General features: G+C 37.1%; 1 long non-coding RNA gene and 1 pseudogene across 3 annotated transcripts; both read left to right on the top strand.

Moving 5' to 3' along the window:
* Positions 1-1578: 1578 nt before the first annotated feature.
* On the top strand, positions 1579-6802 carry LOC147940835 (uncharacterized). Of its 2 annotated transcripts, XR_015562853.1 has the most exons (4): positions 1579-1920; positions 2958-3168; positions 3314-3580; positions 6066-6802. It is a non-coding gene; the product is annotated as an uncharacterized LOC147940835 (long non-coding RNA). The 2 variants fall into 2 exon arrangements; XR_015562852.1 differs by lacking the exon at positions 6066-6802 and having other exon boundaries at positions 3314-3770.
* Positions 6803-7747: 945 nt separating this feature from the next.
* LOC147940834 (protein NAP1 pseudogene) lies at positions 7748-13124 on the top strand (annotated as a pseudogene). The gene is made up of 2 exons (XR_015562849.1): positions 7748-7910; positions 12426-13124. The product of XR_015562849.1 is annotated as a protein NAP1 pseudogene (transcript).
* The last annotated feature ends 216 nt before the right edge of the window (positions 13125-13340 follow it).

The raw sequence follows: 13340 nt of genomic DNA, 5'->3' as shown, positions 1-13340 counted from the left end.
ATTCGAATAAACACAACTCTACAATGGACAATTGCAAATTTACAAAAATACCGTTACAATGAACAATCGCAACTTTTTGTAAAACACACAAGTTAATTTTTTTATATATTTTTTTTGAAAAATTATCCCAAAGGTTTGATTGAAAAAACACAACTTTTGGTGGCATTTATTTGGATTGCTATTATATTCATCATTGCAAAAAATTTTTGTCAAATCAAGAATTAGTAGAATTTCTTGACTTTTAAAAGAATAAATACTAGAAAGTAATTTAGAAAAATTTATAAACCGTTGAGATTGAAATTTTAGTTGATTTTGTGTTATGGCAAAAAAAAATGAAAACAGTTCAAACAGACAAATATATATAGATTTCAAAAGATACGAATGTTCCAATAATCACAACTCTACTGTGAACAATTGTAACTTTTCATAAATAACTGTTTTAATGATCCATCACGACTTTTCGAAAAATATCCAAAAGGTACAATTGATAAAACACAACTGTAAGTCGTATTTTTTGGATTGTTATTATATATAGATTACACTCAACATTTCCTTTTCTGATATATTCTTGTAATTTTCTTAATTTGAGAATAAATAAAGAGAGGAAATATATTTTTCTTTTTCTATTGGAAATTCGATTTTAAAAAGTAGTGAAAAATATTTACATATATATATATATATATTCGTAGGCTTGATCCGTAATTCAATTTAATTTAATAAAATCGAAAAGTTTACTCTACAATATAATTAACATCTAGACGTTGGATCAATCTCGTATAATACCACAAGTGAATTAAATTAAATTAAAAAATGGTGAAAATCTTCGGACAGTACAATTGAATTTTAACCACACCGCAATGCACTGTCATAGGGCATCTCCAACTCCACTCTATTTTAGAGTTAAAACTCTATTTTAGAGCAACATTTGCTCCAACCCTACTCTATATTTTACTCTAAAATAGAGAAAATGATAGGATTGCTCTATATATAGAGTAACTCTATTTTCACCTCTATTTTTTTACACTAACTCTATTTTAGAGTTGAAAATAGAATAACACATTTGAGCAAAACAATGCTCTATTTTAGAGTTACTCTATTTTAGAGAAAAAATAGAGATATACATTGGAGATGGTGTTAAAAGTATGTAAATTAAGACAACAGTTAATTCATTAAGCCCAAAACTATTTAGATGATAAAATCAAATGAAAGAAAAAAAAACCCAATAATTGGTTCGACTTATGCAGAAAGAAGTACACTCAACTTCCTTGTTTGGCAAGAGGACATCAACACCTAAATGTGGGCTGTTTTATCTTTCTAAGTTATTCAGATTATGATTACTGATTTGAAGCCCCTCACACAAACAAAACTGTACGATTGGCTTGGGGAATTCATTTAATATCCACACAAAAACTATACATGCATGCATGTCTATTGGTTGATCAGAATTTCATTTGATATGTTACCAAGACAAAAGAAAAAAAAATTGCAGGAGATGGGTAACCAACGAAGTTGACATGTTCCTAACATGTGAAGTACATTATCAATATATATACAATATAGAATTGCAACGCAAAAAACGAATCCAGATTTCGCCTATTTAGATTAAAAATATACATATGTAACATTTCCCAACTTTATTTTATTTCAGTATTTACTCTCCATCTGTTATGTAAATTTATCCATAACATCTGCATATATAAGATGTTATAATCACTAATTAATCGATATATTTTGTAAATTATATTTAGTGAAACACTGTTCATGTTCGTCTCAGCCGAATCCTCCTCCTCAAAATCCAATCTTCAGTCTTCAATCAAATTGGCGGCTTGCGCGAACTGCTTTCATGCCTTTGATCTCGCCATTGAGCAGATTTCAATAGATAGGTGCTGCTTCTGGTGCGGCACTCAAACCTGTCTTGTTGTAAGTAGTTTTCTTTTTCAACTTTTTTTTTTGCATATGGGTTTTAGTGTTTGCATCCAGTGTTTTGATTTGTTGTTTTGATTGTTTTTGCATCTGGTGCTTTGATTTGTTGTTTTGATTTGATTGTTTTTGCATCTGATGTTTTGATTTGTTGTATTGTAACAAGGTTTTTCCATCTGGTGTTTTGATTGGTTGTTTTGATTGTTTTTGCATCTGGTGCTTTGATTTGATTGTATTGTAACAAAGTTTTTGCATATGGTGTTTTGATTTGTTGTTTTGATTTGATTGCACTGTTTTTGCATCTGGTGTTTTAGTGTGTGTTTTGATTTTGATTGTATTGTAAGACCATCTTCAACATATCTCCATTTCTATCTCCAAACTCCATTTTGGAGAAAAACCTTCTCCAACCCCACTTCATTTCCATCTCCAAAATGGAGATCTCTATATTTGTCTCTATATTTGGAGACTTTTAATTCATTTCTCCATTTTGGAGTTGAGCTTTTTTATTTGCAAATCAGTCCTTTAAATTTATATAGATTTATATTTTATATCTAAATACAGTTAAATATTATTATTTTATACTTAAACTTATTAATAATAATTTAAAATTCAACAATTAACATATATTACATAGAAATTAGACAATACAAACAAAAGTACAAAATAGCATTACTACCAATAAAATTTAAAATACATAATATGACTTAAACTAAAGATTAAAAACAACTTAATACAACAAAGACTAATAATTAATGAATGTTGTGTAATGTAATGTTGTTCAATAATAAATTTTAAATATAAATAGCATGCTAAAGTTTTTTTCCTAAAAATAGAATAATTGGGTCAAGTTTGTAATTTTAATTAATAAAGGATCATTATATAAATTAATAATAAGATATAAGAAAAATATTCTTAGAATATTCTATTTTGGAGTCAAATATGGAGAAATAGGTTGGAGTAAAACCATCTCCAAAATAGAATCAAGAAATGAAGAAATAGGTTAGAGATGCCCTAACAAAATGCGTTTTGCATTGTAGTGTGGGTTGGAGGCTCACTTTCCAGCCTCCTCCCTTGAGTTTGCTACTGCTAAGGAACGTCCTCTCTCTGGTAAGTTTGCCGGTTTGGGTACAGCTTGGAATTACTACCATGACTTGATTGCAGCTAATGCATGATGCGCGAGTTGAGGCCTATGGTGGTTGGGATAACATTTTCTTCATTAATCCTGGCTTGTATGTGGCTTCTATTGAGGTTTGTTCGTTTCTCTCTTAGTTAATTAATCCTTTTTTTTAATCGTTTCAATCTTCCTTTGATGGATGATACGATTTACTTTCCTTTTGGAGATGGAGACTATTGATAGTAGGCTTTTCACCCAGGGTATCAATTCTCTATGCAGTTGTAGTACAAAGGGTTATCAATCCAAATGGTTGTTATGCTAGCAGATAAGATGCAATCAGAGACAAGCAAGTCAAGCCAAGCAATAGTAGGGGTTTGATCTAACAATCCTAAAATAATTAAAAGAAAGAGAACAAACAAGAACCACACGACCTAAGTACTCGATGCAAGCATTCGAGTACAGGATCGGGTGGAGTAATCGAGTAAAGAAGAAAAGCAAGAACAGCTCGAAGGTATACTCGAAGCAGGTGATCGTGTACCTGTTCGGGTAAGGGATCAAGTTATTAATAAAATATAAACAATCTAAATACGAAAGCTCCTAAGGATGGGGTACTCGACTCCTAAGTGTTCCTAAACAGTATGGATGTCCTACATGCCTCAAGCAAATATTCCCTAGACAATGAATCTCTAAAATCTTGTTAAAACACTTTCGTGATAAAAACAATCAACCTTAATCACTTCCCTACCAAACTCTCGTTGGAGAAACATGACCAAGCAGGCAATACAAACCTATTCATTATTGTCAATAAACCCCTTACTCATCTAATCTCTTAGGCTAAGTGAGTAAATCTCTAGCATTGATTGATTCAAGCATTTCATCTACACCTCTCGATGGTAAAACACCGTAGATCTAATCTCAACCTCTCGGTCTGTTGATAGCATTAAGAACACCAATCTAGAAGGTAATTTATAAAACACAAATATCCTAGCTAAGACATCCTAACTGATCAAGAACACAAAATCGTCTATCCCATCCCTAGAAACCTTACTACACTACTCAGATCTCATGGAAGGAAGCACAAAAACATAGATAAAAGACAATTGCATTGTATTAAAAATAGAGTAGAGTAGAAGAATGTAGAATCGAAAAATGCAAAAATAAATAAAAATGAATCCTAACAAAGTGGAAAAAGTCGCTCAAGATCTCTCTCAGAAGCTCTCGCTCTCTGGTTTGAGTGTCTGCGGCGTGCTAGGGCGAGAGGAAGAAGAGGAGGGTTTATATATGGAACCCATTAACCCTACCTTCCCAGTCCTGCCCGAGGGTCTGCTCGATGAGGTGCTCGAGGATGAGCTTGGGTTGTCCTTCAGATAGGTCTTCGGATTGTTCTTCCTGCTCTTGGATCTTCTTCGATTGGGTTGGTGTTCGGACTGTTCTTCGTGCTCCATAGCTCCTTCGGGTACATGCTCGGATTTGACCTTGTTTCCCTCCATTTTAGGCTCTTAAGCACCTATATTCATCCAAAATATGCAAATGCAAAAATGCAACACCCTAAATGGCCTAAATGTGGATTCCTACAGTAAATGGCCTAAAAATGTTAAGGTTAGGATAAAAACAATGCAAAATAAGGACAAAAAGGGATGCTTAAAACATGTAAATTAGAGAGTTATCAACTATCCTTAGGATTTTGAAGTTTACTCAAGTCATTGTCATGACCAACCCTTCTCTTTTAAGCGAAGAGTCTGAGGAAAAGTTTTACAAATTGTCGGGTTATGCTGAAGTTTTTGTTAACCAAGTTGTAGCTTCTCAAGAGTTTGCTGAAGAGTTTCAAGCAGCTGAACATCTTCCTATCCGGTTTGATGCAGCTTGTGCTGTCAATCAATTTCCGATGTCTCTGCTCTCCTCAAGGTCTCTCCTTGGTAATGTGAAGCTCCTCCATTGCTTGCAACCTTTCCTCTTGATCTCATTCCAACTGCCCATGTGTTGGGCTACTTCCCTCATGGTCCTGCTTTTTTCCTAAGACGTCCTCTTGATTTGGAAGGGATGTGGGAAGAACTAATTTACAACTTCAGTCTTAGTATTAGGCCTAATTTTCCTCTGGTGTCTGATTTTGGTTTGGAGCATGCTTTTATTCCTCCCATTCCAGCTGTTGAACTGGACCAAGGTGGGATTGATGCTCAATTGGCCCTCACTTACTCTACATATGCAGAGTGTTTCCTATGGTCAGTAACCATGGCCAAGCGTAGAGATGTCAAACGGGCATGCCCGCGCCCAAACGGACTGACCGTGATGGTCCCGTCTTTTCAATGATCCGCTGCAGACAGGTCCGCCACAGGCGGCAGGCGACGTATCAGTGCCCATACCCGCATGCATCTTCTTCTTCTCCTCCACAAAGCTCCGTACCTATGCCGTGAACAACAAATATGTAACTATGTAACAACTATGCATCTGAATGATGTGATGTCCCAGAACATTGAGACTCCCTTTGCAGATTAACATCAATATAGCCAAACAAGTAGAGCCATAAACGAAAAAATGAAGATATTTAAACTGAAATTTAAATCAAATAAATAGTAAACTGAAACAATAAATCAAAGTATGACTGTGAAATTCAATCTAAAGATAAAATCATTTGAGAGAACTTACCGTTGATATCATCTTCAGATTTGTTGAAGAATTGCTCTTTCTTTGGGTTCAAGAATTTGTTCAACCTCTGCAAATACTCAAACCCATGTAAAGTAGGATTACAAACCGAGTTACCCCAAAGTTTCAAAGCTCAATTCTTAAACTGAGGATGCATGGATTCGTAATTCTCACCAACTTCACAAATTTACAATAATGATGTAACAAAAAAAAGAGTTTCTACCATATATGGAATTGGAACTGCAAATCCCAAATAAATGATGAAGAAAGCTCTTAACTTTGAGGCTGATTCAATTGAAAGCTAAAAGTTTTAAGGCAAAAAGATTCAAAACTGTACCGAGATTGATATGCCGTGAACAATCATTATGCTGATACCATTCAAGTTTAACAGAAGCAGAGACGGAGCTCTCGTCACCACCGCTTGTGAACTGACATGGATCTCCTCTATCTCCGTGAATTTCTTCCTCTCTCAAAGGCTAGCCGAGAACTCTTAAAGAGGAAGGAGGTTAGAGACTAGTGACTCAAGCTTGGAGTCGTCGCAAAGAACGAGCCTCATTAGCATCTGATCGAGCATTCTCCAATTCACCGTCCGATCTGGAAAATAACGAAGACAAAGAAGAAGAACCTTCCATCGCTCTTTGGGCCGCCCGCAAACCTGCAAACCCGCAACGGACATGACCACCAAAAGTCGAGTCCGCTATGCCCGCTAACTTTTGGACTTCAAATACAAGGCTCATACCCGCCCCGCAATGTTACTTAATGGGCTATGCCCGCGGGTTTAATGCCCAATTGACACCTCTAGCCAAGCGTTAGGCAATCTCTCTCTCTCCTTTATCTGAGTTTAGATTTGTATGGATATGTCATAGCAAATCTCTATCTCTTTCTCTCTATCTTTTGGACATGTCTCTCTTTTGGACGTTCTTTTTTCTACTCTTCTGGTTGGTTTTGAGCATTTGTTGTCGTCTTACACACTATATTGATCTTATTAGAACAAAAGAAGCTGAGTTTAGATTTGTATTAGTGTTTACTATATATATAGTCTATATTCAATTGGCAATTGCTCAATGGAGTTTGTTAAACATTTGATCAACAACTCCTCAATATTGATTGTCCACGATTCAAGGAGAATATTGAGGGGACTGAAACACCATGTAGTAACAAAACCACGCGTAAGGCATGGTTTGTATCTATGCTGTCCACTGAGTTACTTAAACTAAATCGCTTAAATTTAGAAACTGAAGTCTTTCATATTTTATAGATCTAGAAACTTTGGAAGTCTTTTGAGACTGAAGAAATAGAGTTCTATTCCACGGAGCTATTAACGTTCATTGACTTGTATAAATATTATAATATAAATTATTAGAAGAAGAAAGTTATCCAAATGTGTAATTATGATTTTGCTGATTTTTCTTGATCACCTTTCCAAAATGATTCTTCACATTTCCATTTATATACACAAAACCTCAATCAAGTACAGATCATAACCCATTAAGAGAAGTTTCAACTATTAGAGGAACAAGAAAATATGGGTTTTCTCTCTCTCTCTCTATTTGCTTCTCTCGCACCATACGTCTTCTCAGCATTACCGTTCTTCCTTCTCCTTGAGCAACTATCTTCTTACCTTCTCGAGAAAGCAACCTCCCTGGCCCTCTCTTTGTCCCTACGATGATCCGAAACGTCGTTTCACTAGTCCGTGACCCTAATTCCTTCAGGGACAAGCAATCTGCCACCGTGGGCATCTCAGGCCTCTCCGCCAACTACCTCATCGGAAAATTTATCGTCTATATATATTAAAGACACTGAGCTGTCTCATCAAATCTTCTCTAACGTTCGTCCTGATGCCTTCCACCTTATCGGACATCCTTTTGGAAAGAAGCTCTTCGGCGAACACAACCTCATTTACATGTTCGGTGAAGATCACAAATCCGTTCGCCGTCAGATCGCTCCTAACTTCACCCCCAAGGCACTCTCGACCTACTATGCCGTCCAACAATTAGTTATCCTACGTGGGAGGAGAGTACCTTTGGAGGATCTCGTCCGGTGTCGCTGCGACAACTTGTCCGTGAATTAAAACTCGAGACTTCACAGACGGTTTTCGTTGGAACCTACCTTGACAAGGAAGCCACAAAAAGGTTTCGCACAGATTACAACCTGTTCAATCTCGGAGCCATGGCGCTCCCATTTGACCTCCCTGGCTTCGCGTTCAGAAGGCGGGTTTGGCGCTCTAGAATCTCAGGTAAGATATCCTACCCCAAAATCAATATGTTATTACAAAAGCAATATTCTACTTAACTACTATAGTTTTATAAGAAAAGATTAAGAACAAAGATGTTTAAAGAATAACTCTCTTTATTAGCTCAAAGAAAATAACTAAAAATTTCAAGCTCTCACAACCTCTCAAACTTAATCTCACATAGGTTTTGCTACATCTTAGCATCCCCTATATATATAAACTCTTAAGTATAATTTCCTAATCTTAAATGGAAAACTTCTTATTCTATTATATTTAGATATCTCCTAAATATAATCTCCAATTTCCATTTCTCTTTGATTAACTTGATCTCCAAGCTTACTTCAAGCTTACTCCAACATCTTCTTAAGCTTGAACTCCAATGTTACCAAGTCTCTAACTCCCATGAGTTCCCTCATTTGCTTGAACTTGGTTCTCCCTAACGCCTTTGTGAGAATGTCCGCCTTCTGATTGATACCTTCAATATGCTCCACCTTTATCTGTCTGTTTTCAACATATTCCCTTATGAAGTGATATCGCCGATGAATATGCTTACTACGTCCATGGAATACTGGATTCTTTGTCAATGCAATCGCTGATTCATTGTCGATTCGAATAACAATATTCTCAACTGAACTCCCAGTGATCTCTGCCAACAAATCCTGCAACCAAATTGCTTGTTTAGCAGCTTCTGTCCCTGCCATATACTCTGCTTCACAAGATGATAAAGCCACAACATCTTGCTTCCTTGAACACCATGTGATCGGACTGTTCCCAAAATAGAAGATATGTCCATAAGCACTTCTTCCATCAGCTGGATCACCACTGTGACTAGAGTCACTGTAACCAACAAGTTTAGGCACTCTTGATCTTTCATAAGACAGTCCCAAGCCTACAGTTCCCCTTAAGTACCGTAAACATTGTTTCAAGGCTGCACCGTGTGAAACTCTTGGACTCTGCATATATCGTGACAAAATTCCCACACAATATGAGAGATCTGGTCTAGTGTGAAGTAAGTATCGAAGACAGCCTACTCTCTTGCGATAAACAGTTTCATCAATTTCTTCCTCCTTTTCTGCCTTTGATGAATTCAACTCTGCTTCCATTGGTGTGTGAACTAAGTTGCAGTTTCGTAAGCCAGCTTCCTCTAAAATCTTCAATGCATAACCCGTTTGATCAAGTGTTATTCCTCCTTGGTGTTGCCTTACCTGAATTCCAAGATAGTATGATAGTTTACCGAGATCACTCATGTCAAACATTGATGACATCTCTTCCTTAAACCTCATTATGATCTCTAGACTTGTTCTTGTGACAAACAAGTCATCGACATACACTCCCACTATCAAATAATCATGACCAGAGTTCTTCCTATACACTGAGGGTTCCTTTGAGCAATGAACAAAACCAAATTCAATGAGAATCCAATTCAGCTTGTTGTTCCAAGCCCTAGGAGCTTGCTTTAAACCATACAAAGCCTCGTTAAGTTTATAGACTTTCTCCTCTTTTCCTTTCTTCACAAATCCCTCTGGCTGACTCACATGTACTAGCTCCTCAAGCTCACCATGTAGAAAGGCTGTTTTGACATCTAAATGGTGTATCTCCCAACCATAAGAAGCAGCAAGGTCAAGAAGTCGTCTTATTGTTTCGATCCTTGCAACTGGTGCAAATACTTCATCAAAATCCACACCATGTTTTTGAACATAGCCCTTTGCCACTAGCTGCGCTTTGTACTTATTTATACTTCCATCCGAATTTCGTTTGATCTTAAAGACCCACTTCAAGCCAATTGATTTCGATCCTACAGGTAAATCTACAAGATCCCAGACTCTGAACCTCTCAATAGACTCAACTTCTTCCTCACAGGCCAATTCTCGGTTCATTGTTTAAACAGAGTAATGCCAATTCTCCTTCTTCTTGTGCAATCTGAAAGCAAACATAATCATCGAGGTACTTTAGCTTAGTTCGTATTCTTTTACCTTCTTCTTGAGGAATTATTGCATGCGGTTCTTCAAGTTCTGCAGGCGGTTCTTCGTCTGATTGTTCATCTCCTCCAGTTTCTTCACTACTTGTGTCATCTAAGACCACAAGTTGTTCAGACGACTTGTGTATCTTATTCTTTCTGAGATCATCACCTCTTACCCCATCAATCGTAAACTCAAAGCTCTCTTCTCCATCCTGTCCAGAATTATTCTTACTCCAATTCCATCCTTTTGCTTCATCAAACACAACATCACGGCTAACTACGACTCTCGTGGTTTCAGGATCAAACAACCTATATGCTTTAGAACCAGGTTCGGTTCCTAAGTGGACAAGACAGCGAGTTCTATCATCTAGCTTTTTTAGTTGAGCTTTGTCTGTCTTGGCATATGCAATACAGCCAAAGACTCGAACATGTCCAACCACCGGCTTTCTACCTCGATAACATTCATATGGTGTTTGATCCTTGAGTGATCTTGTTACAACCCGGTTCAGCAAATAAGTAGAATGTCGAACAGCTTCACCCCACAGATAGTTTGGCATCTTCATGTGTTTCAAAACACTTCTTGTCATCTTCATCAAAGTTCTGTTTTGACGTTCCATAACTCCATTCTGTTCCGGAGTATAAGGAGCTGTCAAGTGTCGAGTAATGCCAGAGTTTTCGCAAAAAAGGTTGAACTTGTGAGATACAAACTCCCCTCCTCTATCAGTTCTAAAAGTCTGAATTTTTTCTTCTGTTTCCTTTTCCACCATTGTCTTGAAATTCTTGAACTTCTCCATAGCTTCACTCTTCTCCTTTAGAAGGATGGTCCACATGTACCGTGAATAATCTTCGATGAGCACAAAAATGTATCGACTTCCAGCACTTGTACATGGTGTTATGGGACCGCAGAGATCTCCATGTACAAGTTCTCGTCCTTTTGTTGCTCAAAAGTTAGTTGCTTGCGGAAAAGGTTGTGTAGACTGCTTACCAAGTAAACACAAGCCACAAATCTCTTTGTCAAGTGATTTATTTGGACCTCCTAACACATGCTCATTGGTAAACATTGATGACAGTGTGGCATAGTTGACATGTCCCATCCTAGCATGCCACAAACTTGATTCACTTGCAGCCAAGAGATTTAGACAAACATTGTTTGTTAGTCCCATGTTAACTTTATACAACCGATTCTTAGACCTCTCTGTTTTAACCAATAGATTTCCATTTTGATCTCTCATTGTTAGATACTCTCCCTTTAAGTGTATATCACAACCTGCCTCTGTAGCTTGTCCTATGCTTATGATGTTGCTCCTTAGCTCTGGTATAAAATATACTTCAGACATCACTCTCGGCTTGTCATATGAATCAACAAAAGCAATTGTTCCTTTTCCTTTGATGTCGATCCTTGAGTCATCTCCAAATCTAACCTTCCCAGTTATTGATTGATCGAGTGTGTCAAAGTATCTGTGATCTCCAGTCATATGATTGTTTGCACCGTTGTCAAGATATCAGACATTATTCTCATCTTTGTTGGCTTCAAACTTACTCGGTTTGCAGTACTTTTTGTTTAGATAGACAACTTCATGCATCATGAGTTGATCAGCTTCTTCTGTATCCTTAACCTCACTTTCTTTTGCTTCCACTATACCTAGTTTCATCAAACGCTCTGGACATTGTGAAGCAAAGTGACCTACCTTGTCACACCTAAAGCAGACAACCTGGGACGGGTCCTTCCAAGTACTACGACCACGTCCACGCCCTCTGAAGGTTCTTCCACCACGTCCTCTTCCCCTGTATTCTCCATTGTATTCTTGACTTTGTGATTCTTGATTAACATACATGAGTTTGCTTTGATCCTCTTGAGCATCTTCTTCCTCAGAGATACGTTCCTCATAGGCTTTCATCCTACCAACAATATCCTCAAAGCTTACAGTATTGAGGTTTAACACCTGCTCGAGAGAAGCAACCATATGTATAAACTTCCTTCTTGGAAGACTCGATAAGAATTTCTTAACAAGTTTTGACTCTTCTATAGTTTCTCCGAGAGAGACTGTTTTTGAGGAGATTGCAGAAAGTTTCTCTGCATAATCATCAATCTTCTCTGATTCCTTCATCTTGAGTCTGTCGAATTCAGCCATTAAGGTCTGTAATCTCGCCTCTTTGACCCTCTCAGCTCCTACATGTCGATTTTGAATTGTTTCCCAGACCTTCTTTGCTATGCCTAAACCTCCGACTTGTAGTATAAGAGCTTCTGGTATAGATTGCAGAATTAATGCTATGGCTAGATTATTCTTATCATTATCGATCAGCTCTGTTTCGACTGCCTCCCAGACCTTATTAACCTTAAGCACCAAACTCATCATTATGGCCCAAACCGTATAGTTAGTTGTATTTAGCATGGGACATGAAGCAGAATCTGATATGGAAAGGTTGCATGTTTCTTTTATATCTCGTGAATTAGAAGAATATCTTATGGAAAGATCCCATGAAATTTCTCTCATCGTCTGGTCTTGTTAAGCTTTTTTAGGCTTTTTGACTTTATCCCGCCGATTAAATACTTGCAGTACATGAGAGAATGCATTCTTGGGAACTTCAAGAGAAGATTTCTTACTGCACTGCAAATCGATAACGATCTTCAGCGGCCTTCTGTTTTGGAATCTCTTATTAGGCGGCATATGAGCATAGTTCACTTGGCAGAACAGCACGTTAGCATGGACCTAACCCAAGGCACCAGAGAAATTTTACTCACTGAAGCCTTTTCAGGGCCTGTTTCGTCTTTGCACACATTTGAAAAAGCTGCTGAACCACAGCAAAACACTGGATCTGTAGTTGAAGTTGTGTGCAACTCGTACATGGACAATATCATCAAGGATGTGTCTGGTGCAGGAATCCTCTTTTCTCCGAGGCACAAATACTTCAAAAGCACTAGACCAATTGGAGGGTATTTTGCAGAGTCAGTCACCGACGTCAAGGAATTACAGGCGTTTGTTCGTATCTTCGGCGGCTATGGAGAAGACCGGCTGGATAGGATGATGAAAGTACATACAGCTGCCCTAGTAAACTGCATAGAAACATCTCTGAGGTCAAACCGGGAATTGATTGAGGCATCTAAAATGCAAAGACAAATGGACTCGCTCTGAAGGAAATTAATAAAGTCAAATCTCTTTAAAAATAGGTAAGTTTTCTATTTTTAAAAATTTATGAAATACAATAATTTCCCATTTTATAAAATAAACATTTATACTAATTATATTCTACTTAAATTTTTTTATTTTAAAAAATAAGAACCCCAATTAGAGTTCTACCATTAGAAGAAATAATTTTAACTAGGAGCCTAAAAGTTCTTATTTTATAAAAAGTACATAATATATTGTTAAAAAACAATATAAGAGCCTCAAAAATATATACTACCATTGGACTTGCTCTTAGGACAAGCTCAATGGTGAGTTCTAATTTTGAGACTCTTATCTACTATTTGA

The sequence above is a fragment of the Camelina sativa genome, chromosome 7, assembly GCF_030686135.1.
Source record: "Camelina sativa cultivar CO46 ecotype springtype chromosome 7, ASM3068613v1".
NCBI lineage: Eukaryota > Viridiplantae > Streptophyta > Magnoliopsida > Brassicales > Brassicaceae > Camelina > Camelina sativa.
Note: the sequence above shows the minus strand (reverse complement) of the source record. Positions and strands in the feature narration are given on the sequence as shown.